This window comes from Myotis nattereri, assembly GCF_964212035.1.
Source record: "Myotis nattereri genome assembly, chromosome: 13".
NCBI lineage: Eukaryota > Metazoa > Chordata > Mammalia > Chiroptera > Vespertilionidae > Myotis > Myotis nattereri.
This window is the reverse complement of record NC_138088.1, coordinates 30,093,700-30,111,225: the sequence shown is the minus strand read 5'-3', so window position 1 is coordinate 30,111,225 and position 17,526 is coordinate 30,093,700.

Below are 17,526 nucleotides of genomic sequence, written 5' to 3'. Positions count from 1 at the left end.
TCTCCGTTCTATTGTCTATGTCCATGGGCTATGCATATATGCATATAAGTTCCCCTGTTAATCACTCCTTTGTCAATATCATCTGGAAAAAGATTACTAGGAACATGCTTGTAGTTCAATAAGTTGTATATCTAATTTGTTGTAGCAAGAGAAAACACACACAAACGGAATTGTGGGATTTAGAAAAGACTTATCATTCAAAGGGTTTCCGTTTCTGTTACGTGATTTAGGGAGGTTTAAGGAGACGGGTTTATTACGGATTGAATGTTGACAGGAAGTGGAGTACTTATATGATGAATGTCTTAGTCTGTTCAGGCTGCTACAACAAAATACCATACCCTGAGTGGCCTATAAACAGCAGAACTTTATTGTTCACAGTTCTAGAGGCAAGAATCTATGATCCGGGTGCCAGGATAGTTGGGTGAGGTCCCTGTTCTTCAGTCTTCTCCCTGTACCCTCACATGACAAAATCGGGCATGGGAGTTCTGTGGGAAGCCTTTCACGAGAGCACTGATCTCATTCAAGAGGGCACTACCCTCATAACCTGGTCACTTCCCAAAGGTTTCCACCTCCTAATACCATCAACTTTGGGTGTTAGGTTTTCAAGATATGGATTTTGGAGGGACACAAACATTCTGACCATAGCTATTGGGCTGGATAGCTTAAGTAGTATGCATAGGAAGGGCATTCTTAGAGCAAAGCTAAATTTATAAAAGGCAAAGAAGCATAAGTCAGTCATTTTAGTCAGAAGAGTGGAATGTTTGGTATTTTGTATGTTGGACAATGTTTATGCTGATCTATGTTCAGACATGATTATGCAATGGTCTTGTTTTTGTCTGGACCCACAAAGAGCAGAGTAACTTTGTCTGATACTGATGTTTTATAAAATTATATATGTTCCACAGATGAACACCAAAACATGACTGTAAGTACACTGGCTCATAGTAATGCCAAGGCCTGCCTGTGTTTTGATTATCTTACATTATTATATGTCTCCTTCCCACTAAAATAATATACCTCTGAGATTAAGTAATTATTTATTATTATACTCCAAGGACTTGTCATAACACCAGACATGTAATGGGACACAATGGCTACTTATTTAATTAATATTTTGTGTAACAAATAGTTAGTTTTTAAAATAGACATGTAAAGGGACCACTCATTTATTTATTGAACATCCATCTCTTTTATCACCATTAACTGATTACTAGATATGTCCAATATACAAATACTGCATTCCTTATCAAAATAAGTATAGACTTCAAATTAATTATTCTTAAAAGAAGAATTATAATTTAAAATAAAATGTGGTATGAAAAATAAAAAAATTAATTGCAATTTATGATTAAAGTTTTTAGACAGAAAATTTATAAATGAAATTTAAACTATAATCCCTACCTCCTAATTGACATTTTTGGCAATGTTTGCATCCACACTGCAATTATAACACTTTCTCCTTGACAAACCCTGTAATGACCATAAGTTTATTCACCCGGGATTCAAGGATACAACTTATAGAAATATGAGCACAGCATCTCATATCTGGGGCCATGTGCTTGAGCACCAGCTGTTGACATTGTGATGACACATTACACTAATAAATAATTAAAAAGACTTCTATCCTCTCCCTAGTGCTCCACTGACAGATGAGACTAGGTAGTATATTATCAAAGCACCATTGTATTTGTGATGCATTAGGACAGACTGCCACCAGAGAGTCTTTCTCCCAAGTGAAATATTGCTCTGTCCCAAGGTCTTGGACATCTAAGCATCCATTTCTAAATCCATCCATGGGAATGTTTGAGAAATAATATCAAAGTTTTTTTAATTTATTTTTTAATCTTAATATATCAAAAATTGGAATGCATATGTATGATAGCTGGGAGCTCAAGCAATTCAACGTCATAAATAATGCATTTTCTATGTATTCTATCTATGGGAAAAGGCTAGCTCACTTCTGAGGAAAAAAAAGCTGAAGGTAAAGGGCAAACATACTAAACAACTGTCTACAAGAGTGAGTGTGATTACAGGCCCTGAGATGAACAGAAGCAGTTTATGTGAGGTTTAAGAAAAATAGACTCAGAACTACCATACACAAAAAAATAATACAGTGAAAAACTTTTTGCTTTAAGATGAGTTCTAAAACCTTTCACCCCAATGCTTGAAAGCCTTTAGTATCAACAGAACAATTATGAACAGAACAGAAAAAAGGAGGACATGAGACATCAAGGTGCAGGCTCAACAACAGAAAGGGAATATAAAGGCTATGAAATCCAACCTGGCTATTCCATAGCTACTTGAGTGTATAGCTTTTTGTAAATGCTGGATAATTCTGACTCAAGATAATCATCCAGTTTACAATCAATTCAGACAAAGAACTATTAAAGCTATATGAGCACATGGGGAAGTGTCATAAGCCTACCCTGTACAGATATACAGATAGACAGTGCCTTACTGAATGTAATTGGCTAAACAGACACAACTGTACCTGGAAATCCATTCCACAGTCTGCTCACCAGCCAGAAGCCCTTGTGGTGGGGTCAAGTCAGAACATGGAGAATTTTTTCCAAATTATTTCCGGAGTGAGTGACTTATGAAAAGTCTACCCATAGGGAGTATCTTTTTGTAATTCGTACATAGGGGCATCTGTGCTACTAGAAAACATGGGAAAGAGAAAAAAAAAGTCAGATGCCATAATATTAGTTAAATTATGTTTAAAAGGTAAAAGTAATTTCAACCCACTTCAGAAGATACAATAGGTCAAGTACACCATATAATTAGTAACACCTAGGGACTCAGCATACCTTACCAATTACAAAAGGACTGGCTGGGTCCAAGCCATACTTTCACAGAAACCTCTTTGATACCCTGGATCATTTTAATGATTTTAGCTTGGTTCAACATTTGACTTTTATTCTGTGCATTTATGGACTCCCAGTTGAGCAGGTTAAGCTGACAAATCGCATACCCATATTTCCCCCTGCATTATTAATTCCCACACCGATTTTGAAACCATAAACAATCAACACCTATAAGAATGATACAACATTGCAAATCAAAATAACACAGACCTTACAGCTAAAGCCAAGTGACCCAGCTGGTAGTTGATCAACAACCTTTAAACCAGGAGGTCACTTTTCCATTCTCAGTCAGGGCACATGTCTGTGTTGCAGGCTTGATCCCTAGTGTGGGGTGTGCAAGAGGCAGCCGAACAATGATTCTTATCATTGATGTTTCTTTCTCTCCCTCTCCATTCCTCTCTGAAATCAATAAAAAGCTATTAAACAAAAACAACAATTAAAGTCAAGTCTTAGAGTCCCCCAGTTTTGCCAGAAATTACTTATCTTTTATCTGAATACTGGACATTTCGGGTTCTTGAGGGAAACAGAGTGCTATAGATAGCAAAGGTACAATTGGAAGATTGTGTATATGATCAGGAAGATTGTGCATATGATCATTTATTAGCCAGTATGAATATCCTATGTAATAAAGAGCTAATATGCTAATTAGATGGAACAGAACGACCATCCGGGAGACTTTCCGGATAACTCTCTGGACAACCTTCTGGACAAAGCTGGGGCTGCAAGGGCTGAGCCCCTTGCACAAATTTTGTGCATCGGGCCTCTAGTATTTTAATAATTTAGCAATTGGTACAGCCATTGCAGGACATGTGGGTTGATATCAGTCATAGTTGGGACTGGCCTTACGTTTCTACCCAAGGTCTTCCTATTGGTAGTTTGCATCCAACTTTTTTTGGGAATCCTTTAATTGCCATTTATGCTTCCCTAGCAGATTAAGCCTCACATCTTCTTAAGTAAATAAATCCCCATTATTTCCATTATTAGAAATAAAATTTTGGAGGGTTAGAGTAGTTTATTTAGAAATTTCTTACTTTGAAACAGAAAGAGTACCAGCATAACTTATTATGTCGGTGGTACCTTATTTGTTCAAATACAAACTTTCCAATTTATATCTGTAATCTCTACATGTTAATGGTCAGATACATTGATATTGATTCCTTATATTATACTTACAAAAATATCAGGTTGTCCATACTAAAATTCCCTTTCTTCTAGATTGTTTCCACTAATCTTTTTCTTTTAAATACTAAAATTCTTGAAGTAGAGTCTCAACTTCAGTTCCTCATATTATTTTGCCTACAATCCACAATTTTGACATACTAGTCTAATAAATAGGTCCCTGCTAAGAAAATTACTAATCTTCAAGGTTCTAATTCAATGGTTTAGTTTATCTTAAAAAGTTACTTTCTACCTTCCTTAGAACATTCTAAGTCTTCTCTGATAATATTTTCCTCTGCCTGCTCTGCGTATTTTGTTATTCTCTCATACTTGCTTTTCAACCTTTTTCTCTCCTAATTCTGTTTTCCTTTTCTGGGCAATCTTAACCATTACATTCATCCCTACATTATTATGTGTCCTGAACAACATTTATTTAAAATCTGATCCATTTTTTTAAACTAAAAAGCAACAGTTTCAGTTTACTAAAAAGTTCCTTCTCAGATGCCACAGTCACCCTAAGTGCAATTACCCCTCAAACCTCAATTCTTTTTCATCACCCTGAGAACAAACTTGCTTCTAGTTCTGCCCTCCCAAACTGGTTTCATGTGACTCTTAATCTACTTGGAATCACCTGCCCTCAATCATGTAGCACCGAAAGCTTGCAAACCATCAATCCTCCTGGTCGACACATCATCCCCAATGCTTCCACTGACCTTGCATGGTGTATTATTTTTTAAATCATCATAAGACTTACCACCCTAAGAGTTTATTATCTTTAACTGATACACATCATTTACACTGCAGTTTGGATTACATCATATCTCTCCTTAAATACTCCCTCAAATCTCCTTCAGATATGATCCACTTGAAGATCTTTTAACATTGCCTTAGAAATAACGGTAACTTACCAGTGTTCTATATAACTTTGTCCTTACCCCCACTTCTTTACACACATGAATTTATCGTATATACTATTGTCTCATCACCTAGTATAGTTCTTTGTAGAGTAGGGATTAGCTAATGAATCAAGAAGAGTTATGTGGTGGCATTTCTCTAACTACCCTTGCAGGCAACACAGAACAACCCCTCAGCCACATTTACTCCTACCTCAATGAATTTTTCAACTTGAGATTTAAGATTTTTATTCTGTTACCTTTCTTGCTCTTTTTGAAATGTCAGAAATGTATCAGGAAAGGGGAAAATCATATGTAGTGAAAACTGTTAAGAGGTATTTTTTGAAAAATACAAAATTTATTTTCAAAACACAATCGTAAAATAATGGCTGAAGTATACTTGCTTTTACAGAAAAGGCACATTAAAGGGAAAAGAAAAAGTAAGATCTTGTATCACACTTACAAGTACTATATTTTAAATTGCCCTGTATAAACAAAACAAAACAAATAGACCAAGAGTAAACAGAATTCAACTTACAAGGTTTTTGTGGTTTGAAACTGCACTGTACCATTTCACAGAAAAATGAGCTGCTAGAAGGTCAACACAATGTATTACACTGACTTTTTTTAAAAATTACATTTATTAGGGTGACATTGGTAGGTTTTCAATGTTGAATTCTGATAGATCATCAGTATACTGCATCGTGTGTTCACCACACAGTCAAATTTCCTTCTATCGCCATATATTTGACCCTCACCACCTATTTGATTCCCTTTCCCCTTTACTTTTCCCCACTCTCCCCTTTCTCTCTGGGAACCACCATGTGATTGTGTCTATGAGTTTTGTTTGTCTCGTTTGTTCATGTGTTGTGTTCAGTTTTACATCACTTTTATTTATATTTGGAATCGAGTACATACCATCTATTTCTAAGAAAGTTAGAGTACCTGTTAGATTCTTACGTCCAATATGGAAGGGTGCAGATATTTAGTATTATTCAACTTAGTTTACGTATTAAAAATAGATATGAAAACTGAAGACAGTACTCATAGGATACCACTCACATCTGATCACTAATATAAGTACTCAAACATCTATTTCTGAAATTGCTTCAAATAAATCATATATAAAATTTTTAACTTGTGTGCATGCATATAAGCATAACCAATGGACATAAGACACTGGGGGGTAGGGGAGGCTAGGGGACTGTCAAGGGCGGGGGGAAAAAAGGACACATATGTAATACCCTTTGTAATACTTTAAGTAATTAAAAAAGAAAAGAAATAAACAAGAAAGCACCAAAAAAATAAATAAAAAAAATGTTATAAAGCCGAAACCGGTTTGGCTCAGTGGATAGAGCGTCGGCCTGCGGACTGAGGGGTCCCAGGTTCGATTCCGGTCAGGGGCATGTACCTGGGTTGCGGGCATATCCCCAGTAGGAGATGTGCAGGAGGCAGCTGATTGATGTTTCTCTCTCATCGATGTTTCTAACTCTCTATCTCTCTCCCTTCCTCTCTTTGGAGAGCAATAAAATATATTTAAAAAAAATGTTATAAAGATGATATTTTTTAGTTCTTATCCAAATGCACTATTATTGACACTGGAAATAGGTTTTCCATGCCTCAGGCTAGTGAACTTTGGATGTACAATCTAAGAACTAATCAAGGGCGTATCCATTACTTCCAAATGATTCTGAGGTCTACCTTTGTCAAACCTGCTTTATCTTTCTTAAAGTAATTGCCTTTTATTCTCATATTAATCTCCATTTCTATATGGATGTTATCTGTGATATCAAAATTGTCTGATACAAAAAAAGTGTAGAAATTTGAGAGTTAAGAGCAGTAGGTTCTGGGTATAGTAAGGTAAGTAAAAAATAAGAATGCTTTACTGGTACAAAGTTTGCTTTCTATATGTTTACCATTAATTAAATTTATTTAGCTTATGGAATTTTCTTTTTAATAAAGGTCAAATAAATCATTAGAATGACTTGTTTGTTTTTACCTATAAAATTATTTAATTTCTTGAATATTTACTTTAGGCCAGGGTTCTTTATTGCTCCAATTGCTTTTTTAAAAAGATTGTTTTTTAGAGAGGAAGGGAGAGGGAGAGGGAGAAGCATCAATCTGAGAGCCATACAGCAATCGTCTGCTTCCTGCATGACCCCTCTCTGGGCATATGCCCTGACCTGGAATCAAACCAGCAAACTTGAGGTGCATGGGATGATGGCCAACCAACTGAACCACATGGGCCAGGGCCTCCAATTGCTTTTCATTGAGTTTATTACATATATACTCAATTACATTGTGTGTGTGTGTGTGTGTGTGTGTGTGTACATGCATTTATAAATCCAGTAGCAGCATCCAGGTTAAACAGAAAGATGAGTTAAAAGACTAACAGTAACAGCCCATGTGAAAATTAATGACACTTGATCATTATAAACTCAGTAAATATGTAAGTCAGCCTTGCATTTTCTGCCTTCTGTGGTAGAGTCAGTCTGAGATTCCCCTATGACTTTACCACCTATGTTTACTCAATTCACATATGGGCCCTAACTTCCCCTGAACTGCTAATTTGACTGTTATTTTGAGCTGTTATTTTGTCTTCTTGGCTCTTTGGTAAGCATTTCCAACTACACCATGTGTGCAAATAATTTTCATTCCCCATAATTTGCCCCAGCCTCACATCAAAACTTTTCCACCCCACAGTCTTTTATGCCCCCCCAAATAACCAGTTATTACAATACCCTTTGCTTGAAATGTGCTTTCATTTGATCAATATATTTAAGATTCAGTTCTTTTCTCCATGAGCAGCATTAAGTATTTTATCCTTTATATTATCTCCTTAATTTTCTAACTGCCTAATTATTATTTTTAAGGCACATAATAATCAAACTGCTTAAAACAAGTAATGAAAAAACAATCTTAAAAGCAGAGAAAAAAGAAATTCCATAAAGGACAAAAACCAAAAAAAAACACCCAACAGATTTCTCTCAGAAACCATGCAAGCTAATAAAATATGTAAAATATATATTTTTTATTTTTGCTTTATTTTATTTTCATTCAATGCCCACAAAGATTTATCATCTTGTTTCCAATGAACAGGAGAATCACCTCAAATCAGAATGTCAGCAATATTCTATTAATTTGGTCAACCATCCCTCAAGTTTCTAAAAAAGGAAAATACTCCACCAACAACTGGAAGTGACTCGTTCATTAGGCTGTCCTCTGAGAAGGAGCCACAGTCATAATTTCCAAGATTCCCCAAGGAAACCAATGAACTACATACACTGGGAAGAGAGTCTGAGAGTACCCCATAAAAACAACAGGACCTATATCCTTTCACTTTAGCATAAAAATTTATCAATAAAAACTAATTCATTTCCTAAGAATTTAAAAATACCTTAGAAACAAGTGATATCTATTTACTTAACACTAACAGGGACATTAATTTGACAAATTATGGTGCATTTACACTATTATTACAATGGTTCTCATTTTTTCTCAAGGTTAGAACAATAACAACATATTTATAAACTCATTGGAATGACCCACATGCAATATCAAAATAAAACATTAACAAACAAATCACTACTTCTGAGCAAGATAAATTATCAGTGTATATATTCTAATATAATTTAATTTTGGAATATGTAAATGTAGTAGTATGTAAATGATTTTAATGCTTATGCCACCTTTTACGATTATCTCCCGGAACATAAAGGTCTATTTCATGTTCATCTGTTACCTATTGTATATGATCAAGAACTCTATGGCACCCAAATCAAAGCACTAATATATTATACTAGTGTTTTATTATTGCAGATATGAAAACATAGCCATATTCAGAACTCTGATTCCTCAATTTATGTAAACAAATGTTAGGAAATCATGAGGGGGATAAAATATTGTGTTATTTCTCCTCTTATTATGAAATTAAAACACTTTTGTAGTGTCTACCCACTTAAGCATGATTAGTTATAAACTTTGTGTTACGGTTATAATCAGTTTTTACTTCTCCTTCTCCTAAGTGCTTAGACGGCAACAGCTCTTTTGTTTGTTTGGTTTGTTTTTTGTTTTTTGTTTTTTGTTTTTTTTAAAATATATTTTATTGATTTTTTTTTTACAGAGAGGAAGGGAGAGAGATAGAGAGCCAGAAACATCGATGAGAGAGAAACATCGATCAGCTGCCTCCTGCACATCCCCTACTGGGGATATGCCCGCAACCAAGGTACATGCCCTTGACCGGAATCGAACCTGGGACCTTTCAGTCCGCAGGGCGACGCTCTATCCACTGAGCCAAACCGGTTTTGGCTGTTTTTTTGTTTTTTTGATTTTGTTTTTTTTGTTAGGGTGAAAACACACACCTATATTTTGGTGAATTTCCTAAAACCTAATGATATGTAGTATCATTATCATGAAGGTATTTGAAGAATTGCACTGTGGTCAAATATACCCCCAAATTGTCATAAAAATAAGATATCACTTTGAGAGGTAAACAATTAAGTTCCTATATTTCAGATGTCTGCCAGAATAGTCTTTATATATGCATATTAATGTGCATATGCATGCATATATGTGGAGAGCAAAAAGCTCAGAGAGGAAAATATGTGGACTCTTCAGCGAATGGTCCAAGGTAGCTATTCCTTCATACATAAAATCATCAGCTGTCGCTGGAAACTGTGTTAAGTGCACAGAACAACAACAACAAAAATCAAGTTATGCAGAGGCTCTGCCATCAAATAACTTGCAAAAAGAGTGGAAGAAACATCGACATTTTTTACAGAAAATGTCAGAGTTGCATGGAATCTCCCTGAAGAGAGGACACTAGAGCAGAGGCTTACATAACAGGCAGAATTTGCAGCAGAGGTTTAGAGTGGTTGGTGAGGTAGGACATTTCCAGTCGGGATGAGCTGCAGCAGCAGAAAGGAACAAGGAAAGGCATTACTTCACGGTAGAATAAGGTAGATTCCTACCTCAGAGGTATATTATGGGAATTGAATTAAATGAGCTTATGTCTGTAAAACATTTACATGCATCGCTCACTACACAAGGCTGCAATACAAAAAACAACAAACAAACACAAAAAACCACAACCCCACAACCCTATAAATAACTATTTGTGTAGAATTTCAGCATAAAGTAGGAGATGGTTGGTATCGAAAATAAATTAATCTAATTATTATCATATGCCTGTCCTGTTCTGAGCTTCATTTACATAAAGAAAAATAGTAACAGCATTTATCCTATCAGTTAAATGCATCTTTTCCGTGGAAATTAACCGCAGATAAACTTTTCCCCTGAACATTCCCTGTATGTGTATGTAGAGTATGGGAAAAATACTGAGTTTGGAATATTTGCCCATTGTAGCTTCCTTTTCTTTTCATTATATGTGTTTTCTGCGTGTAACCTCTTCCATTGCAATTAATTTATTTCAAGGAGGACAGTACTTTAGGTAGTGCAAGATGATTTGTGATTGCACATCATTATAATCATAGAGAATCCCTGGGTCATCTATTTTAATGAGGTTTTTGAAATACAACATTGGAGATTTTAATTGATATAACGATACTGCCATATATTAGAAAATGAGGCTGCTGGTTTTATGGTCAAGTAGGTATTTCAATTGTAAATTATTGTTTTGTTGATAGATCAGGTGATTATGACATTATTTCATAGTCTTTTATAAAATAAGACTGTGAATATGCAACAAAATTACTATATTCACTGCTCCAATATCCATTTTTAATCCCTTTCAATTGTTTCACTCAATTGTAAATCAGAAATGAAAACACCTTATTTTCCCTGGCTACTGTATGTTCCTGAATTATGTGAATACTAGAGGCCTGGTGCACAAAAATTGTGCACTCGGGGGGGCAGGGGTCCCCTCAGCCTGGCCTGTGCCCTCTTGCAATCTGGGAGCCCTCGGAGGATGTCTGACTGCCTGCTTAGGCCCGCTCCTTGCAGGCAGTCGGACATCCTTAGTGCTGCCACGGAGGCGGGGGAGGCTGCCGCCACCACTGCTGTACTCACCAGCCATTAGCCCGGCTTCTGGCTAGCAGCGCTCCCGTGTGGGAGTGCACTGACCACCAGGGAGCAGCTTCTATGTTGAGCATTTTCCCCCCGGTGGTCAGTGTGCCTGATAGCAACCTGTCATTCAACCATTGGGCTGAAACCAGCTCTCCAACATCCCCTGAGGGGTCCTGGATTGCAAGGGAGTGCCGGCCAGATCAAGGCACCCCACTGGTGCACAATTGGGGCCGGGGAGGGACGTAGGAGGTTGGCCCACCGAGGAGGGACCACGGGAGGGCTCCAGGGCGTGTCCATCCCATCTCAATCAGTCCCGATCGACCAGACCCCAGCAGCAAGCTAATCTACTGGTCGGGAGAGTCTGCCCCTTGGTTGTCAGTGCACATCATAGCGAGTGGTGGAGCAGCCTTAGTATATCATTAGCATATTACGTTTTGATTGGTTGAACGAATGACTGGACAACTGGACACTTAGAATATTAGGCTTTTATTATATCGGATTATTTCCTAATTAATATAAAATATCCATTTCCATAGGAAATGGAATCTGAAAAACTATGAAAGCTAAATTTCTTTATAACCAATAATAGTATCTAGTAGAAAAACCACTGCCTTACCTACAGTAAATACATAACCTGTTCTAGTGTCTTCGGTTTTCAAATTGTGACTAATATATTAAATATCTTAAAATGTGTTGCTATCCCCAAATATATAATTATATAAAGTCCTTAATTTTAAATATTTTAAAATATCATTGGTTAAACACATTAAGTATATTAATTTATGACTTATAAGCAGTACACATTTATGAATCATTCCTATGGGACAGTTTCCAAGCTAAAGCCTTTTTTATATAATGCCACCTAATTCAGATACTATTGTTATGGAAAAATTAGGTGTGTGTTACTTAAAGTTTACAAAGATATAAATTGCTTTTCTCTTTTTAAAATTATACCAGGTTATTCAAATTCTGGAATATAATTTTAAACAAGATGGCATATGCTGTCTACTTGTGCTACATTAATTAAAATAAACAATTAAATATTTTATCTGTATGTGATTGTCATCTTCTGCCTTACCTAATAAATAATATATATATATATTGGCCCATCACATATAAAAATGACAATATTCCACCACATACATTGAGTAACTTTTTCCATAGAAATGATACAGTTGCACTGACACTTCACCTCTGACAACAGAATGTAATGTTTGACTCTGGAGCAGTGATGGTCTGCCATAGTTTGAGGTTTTTAAGTTTATCTAGGAAGATATGGTAAAACGAAATGTGTATAAATATGTCTACTGAGGTATCATAAGATTTGAAACATTTGGCAAGATTTTGAAAGGAGAAAATGAAAAGGACTTTGCACTTTAGACCTAAATTAATGGGATGTTTTTAAAAAAATTACCATAAGTAAAATTTGAAGGCTTTTTTATAAGTAATATTTGTGTGTTTTTTTTCTTTGATTTCTGATATCAGAATCTCTCTTCATCTCCCACCTACTCCTTTCTACCTTTTGTTTTGTACTTTCTTTCAAGTTTTATCTTCACCGTAAAAAGGCATTTTATCTATACTAAAGGACTCTAATGTAGAGGCAACTCTTTTTCCTCCCTCCTTCTCTTCTTATTCAGACACAATAAAAGTTCTAACCATTTATTATTAGAGCAATTGCCTCTCTTCTTTGATACCAAGGCAGTGGTTGTCTCTGCTTTCAAAATGGACAGGAGTCTCAGCATCAAATGAAAAAGCCTTGTGAACTCTCATACATTTTGTATTACATCCAACTTCACGCTTAAGAATTTTTTCCTTTATAGCATAATTTAAAAGTGTAATGTAGCCCTAGCTGGTTTTGCTCAATGGTTAGAGCGTTGGCCCATGGACTGCAGGGTCCCAGGTTTGATTCTGCCCAAGGGCACATTCCTCCATTGCAAGGTCAATCCTGGCCCTGGTTGGGCACGTGCAAAAGGTAACCAATTGATGTATCTCTCTCACATCTCTCTTTATGTCTCTGCCCCTCCCCCTTCCACTCTCTCTAAAAATCAGTGGAAAAACATCTTCAGGTGAGGATTAACAACAACAACAACAAAAGTGTAATGTGAAATCAATGTCAGAAAAATAAGTGAAATAATTCATAGGAGACTTGGAAAAATATAATTTCTAAGTTTTCTATCTGTTGCTAAGGTACAATTTGAAAATAATGTTACCCGGTTTATTCCCAGTTGATTATACATAGTATAACACTGAAAATTATGCACCTTAAAAGACATTTTAAAGCTGCTTTTGAATAGCTATGTGAAAGCTCTTTCTAGCTTGTCTTTCCTCTGTGACAATTCAGCATTCAGAATGTGCAGAAAATCATTACCTATCAACACCAGCATACTTCTGGAAGCTGCTCTGTGGTCGGAGTGAAAGGGAAATTTATTAGTTTCACAGTCAGTCCAATTCAACAAATATCTATAAAACATCTGCTATGTAATAGTATTTTTTCTATTTTTCAATCACAGTTTGCATTCAATACTATTTTGTATTAGTTTCAAGTGTACAGCACAGTGGGTAGCCCGTCATATAGGTCACAAAGTGATCCTCTGCTCTGATTATTCAAGTGCCCACCTGGCACCATAGATAGTTATTACAATACTAGAGGCCTGATGCACGAAATTCATGCAAGAGTAGGCCTTCCTTCCCCTGGCTGCCAGCACCAGCTTCCCTGGCACCCGGGACCCAGGCTTCCCTCAATGCCCTTACTTCGTCTGGAAGGTTGTCCGGAAGGACATCTGGTCTAATTAGCATATTATGCTTTTATTATTATAGATTGTTAACTGTATTACCCATGCTTTATCTTACATCCCCATACAAGTGTTGGCAAGGATATGGAGTAAAGGGAACCTTAGTGTAATGCTCTGTTAGTATGAATGCAGACTGGTGCAACCACTACAGAAAACAGTGTGAAGTTTCCTCAAAAACTTAAAAATGAAACTGCCTCATGATTCAGTGATCTCCTTGTAGGTATATATTTGAAGGAAACCAAAACACTAATTTCATTGGAGCATTACTTACAATAGCCAAGATATAGAAGCAACCCAATTGTCAGAGTGGATAAAAGACCATGATATGCCTTACAGACAAAACAAGTGTATTAAATCAGCTTCATTGGGTACATAGACTGCTGCTGACTATGAGTTCAAAGTTAATGAATTAGCAATGCATAATAAGTAGGATACCCTTGAACAAAAACACACATAAAGCCCTAGCTGGTTTGGCTCAGTGGATAGAGCGTCAGCCTGCAAACTGAAAGGTCCCAGGTTCGATTCTGGTCAAGGGCACATGCACAGGTTGTGGGCTCCCCAGTGTGGAGCATGCAGGAGGCAGCCAATCAATGATTCTCATCATTGATGTTTCTATTTCTTCCTCTCCCTTCCTCTCTGAAATCAATAAATATATATTTAAAAAACAAACAAACAAACAAAAAAACACATAAAATAACTTATGTGCTGATGGGATAACAAAAAAATATTTTGACCAGAGGCTGTCAGGAATCTAACCCCATATTTCCACTGTGAGTAATTATTCAATATTTGATAATTCAGTGTTTATAGCACATATATTCACCATAATTTCCACTAGAAACGATAACTGTATGTCTATCTACCTATCTATCTATCTATCTATCATCTATCTGTAGTTTCATCTATTTTTATATTATGGATTGATATGAATTGTAGTTTGGAAAAAAGTTGATGTTACCTTCTGGTAAGTTATTTCTATCTTATTTATGTAGTATCTATTTTAAATTTGGAGTTTAATTAAATTACGATAATCATATTATTTCTATTCTAAATTATCACTGTTATGATTTACATTAAAATATTTCCTACAGCTCTAGCACCTTTTCATTATTGTGATAAAGCATAGTTGAAAATACGTAGCATATTAAACTTAAATATTTGTCAAAATGTAAATAACAAGTAGAAATATATACATGTCATTTTTGTACACAGGATTAATTTGTAGCAAACTAATTCACATAATCAGCATTCAAATGAAGAAAAGAAATACTGGTAGTACAATTAAAAGTCCCTATCATGTCCCTTTACATTTAAAAGCACCCATGTTTACTGGGAAACTGAGAAAGTCAAGCACATGCCAAAGTGAAATTCATGCTTTAAAAAGATCTGAGCCCTGGCCGAGTGGCTCAATTAGTAGGAGCATTGTCCCATGCACCAAATGGTTGTGGGTTTGATTCCTGGTCAGGGAATATACCTAGGTTAGAGGATTGATCCCCAGTCAGGGCACATATGGGAAGCAGACTGATGGTTCTCTCTCACATCAATGTTCCTCTCTCTACCACCCTTCCTCTTCCTCTAAATTCAATTAAAAATACCCTCTGGTGAGGATTTAAAAAATAATAATAAACATAAAAATATCTGAGAAGATTCTAACCTTTCACCTCAGGCTTATCCTGAGGATCAAGGCAAGCTTGGGTGTCAAAGGAGTGTGTAGCACAGAGACAATCTCCTAACATTTTAAACAAGTTTTTTGTGTTGTTTTTTTTAGAGCCTGGCATTTAAGAAAGTCTGACAAAATACAAGATAAATTTAGCTGAGGAATGGAGACTTCAGGACCTAAACACAACAAGGAATACAGTCTTTTCCAAAATGTTTTTTGAAATCATTAAAACAACAAATCTATTACAGCATTACAGAATCAAGAAAAGTTTTAAAACTCCACTAACACTTATAAAGAAGGAGAATCTGATTTGCATATTTACCACATTATAACATTAAAATATCCAGGTTCCAACACAAAAATCATAATGCATACAAATAAGCAGAAAGCATGGCTCAAGAACAATTTGACAAAAAACATCCCAAAGGAAGTCCAGAATTTGAATTTACTAGAAACACTTTAAAACTGCGTAAAGAATATGTACAAAATGATAAAGGAAATCAGACAAAGATTTAAAGGAAAGCAGGAGAATGCTGTACAAATAAAATAAGAATATCAACAAATCTATTTATATAAAAGCCAAGTAACCAGAATGACCGGTCACTATGATGCACACTGTGGTGGCCAACCGGCCTGATCAGGGTCTCAACTGTCCCTCCACAGCCAGCCCGGCCCCTGACTGGCCCCCAACCCCAATCAGGGGCAGGCCCAGCCAGCCAACTGCCCGTGGCCCCTCCCCCCAGCTGGCCAACCACCCTCGGCCACTGCCTATGTGGTGGGCAGCCGGACCCCACCCATGCATGAATTTGTGCACCAGGCCTCTAGTAGAAATTATAAAAAAAAATATGTGGAAACGAAATGTACAGTAACTGAAAAAAATACTAGAGGTGTTCAATAGACGATTTAAGCAAGTAGAAAAAAATCAATAAGTATTAAAACAGAGCAATAAAATTTGAGTCAGAGGAGCTAATCGAAAGAGTTTTTTAAAAATGAACCACCTAAGATATCTGTAGTTAATGATAAAGTACACTTTTGCCCACATGGTCAATTTGTAAGATGGCAATTGTTTTTGTCTTTAAAGTATTCCACAATGCAATCAATCTGAACTTGTCTTTTGCACACTTGCATGTCTGCACAGCCTTAACTTTCTACATTAAAGATGTTAATATAATTTGCTATAATCATATTTAAGCACATAAAGTAGTACATAATTTCAAAATATGGCTTACAATTACTTAAGTGACTAATCAATGACCATAAATCAAATGAGAAATGAAAAAATTATATGTACAATTTAAATAATTTAAATGTTGATGTTCAATCATACTTCAATTTCATTTTCACCAAAATTACTTAATGTAACCTTCCCTTTTTTAGTGCATCTTTATTAGAGCTTTAATATTATTTAAAATTAAGTTTTTCTCCATAATTTATATTTTAGATTATATTTTTAAGTTCCTTCCATTTTCAATGGTGGTGACATAAACGTATGAAGTGTTGTTGTTTTTAAATATGTGGCTAATGTGTAGCTGTTATTTAAAAAAATGTATGGTATAAGCATCACAATTTCTTTGTTTCTTCAGCATTTCCATGTTGGTTTTAAAAAAAGGTACAAGCACTTATATGATGGTTTCTAAATGAACTCTTTTAGTATAAAAGAGACTGGAAAAACTAGCACAGAATCACAATGCTAACCCTGCGGCTGGTGTGGCAATTACAGCTTGGGATGCCTCAGTCTGCTTACCAAATTTAACTACACTGAACAAAACCCCCTGGGCTTCTGCAGATAGAACACGTGTGTCACCTATTAAGCTTGTTGTATTGAGCTCCAGAGAGAAAATGTAAACCCATTACTGTAGCTTCATGTTGGCAATGTTAGGGTACAATACTTCCTTGCATATGGCTGAGGTCTCATTCAGTGTAACATAATGATGCCTCCTACTGGTCTGAAAGACAAATCAATAAGTGCCTGCTGAACAAACTGTGGCTAAGATGCAGAAAGAAACAAAACTAACATTACTGAATACCACTAGCTTTGAGAATGAAGCGATTTTTGAACAAAAGAATTTTGTTTTAATTGGGAAGGATTTTTTGAAGAGTGAAATAGTTTAGGTTTGTAAGGACCCTAAGCAGAG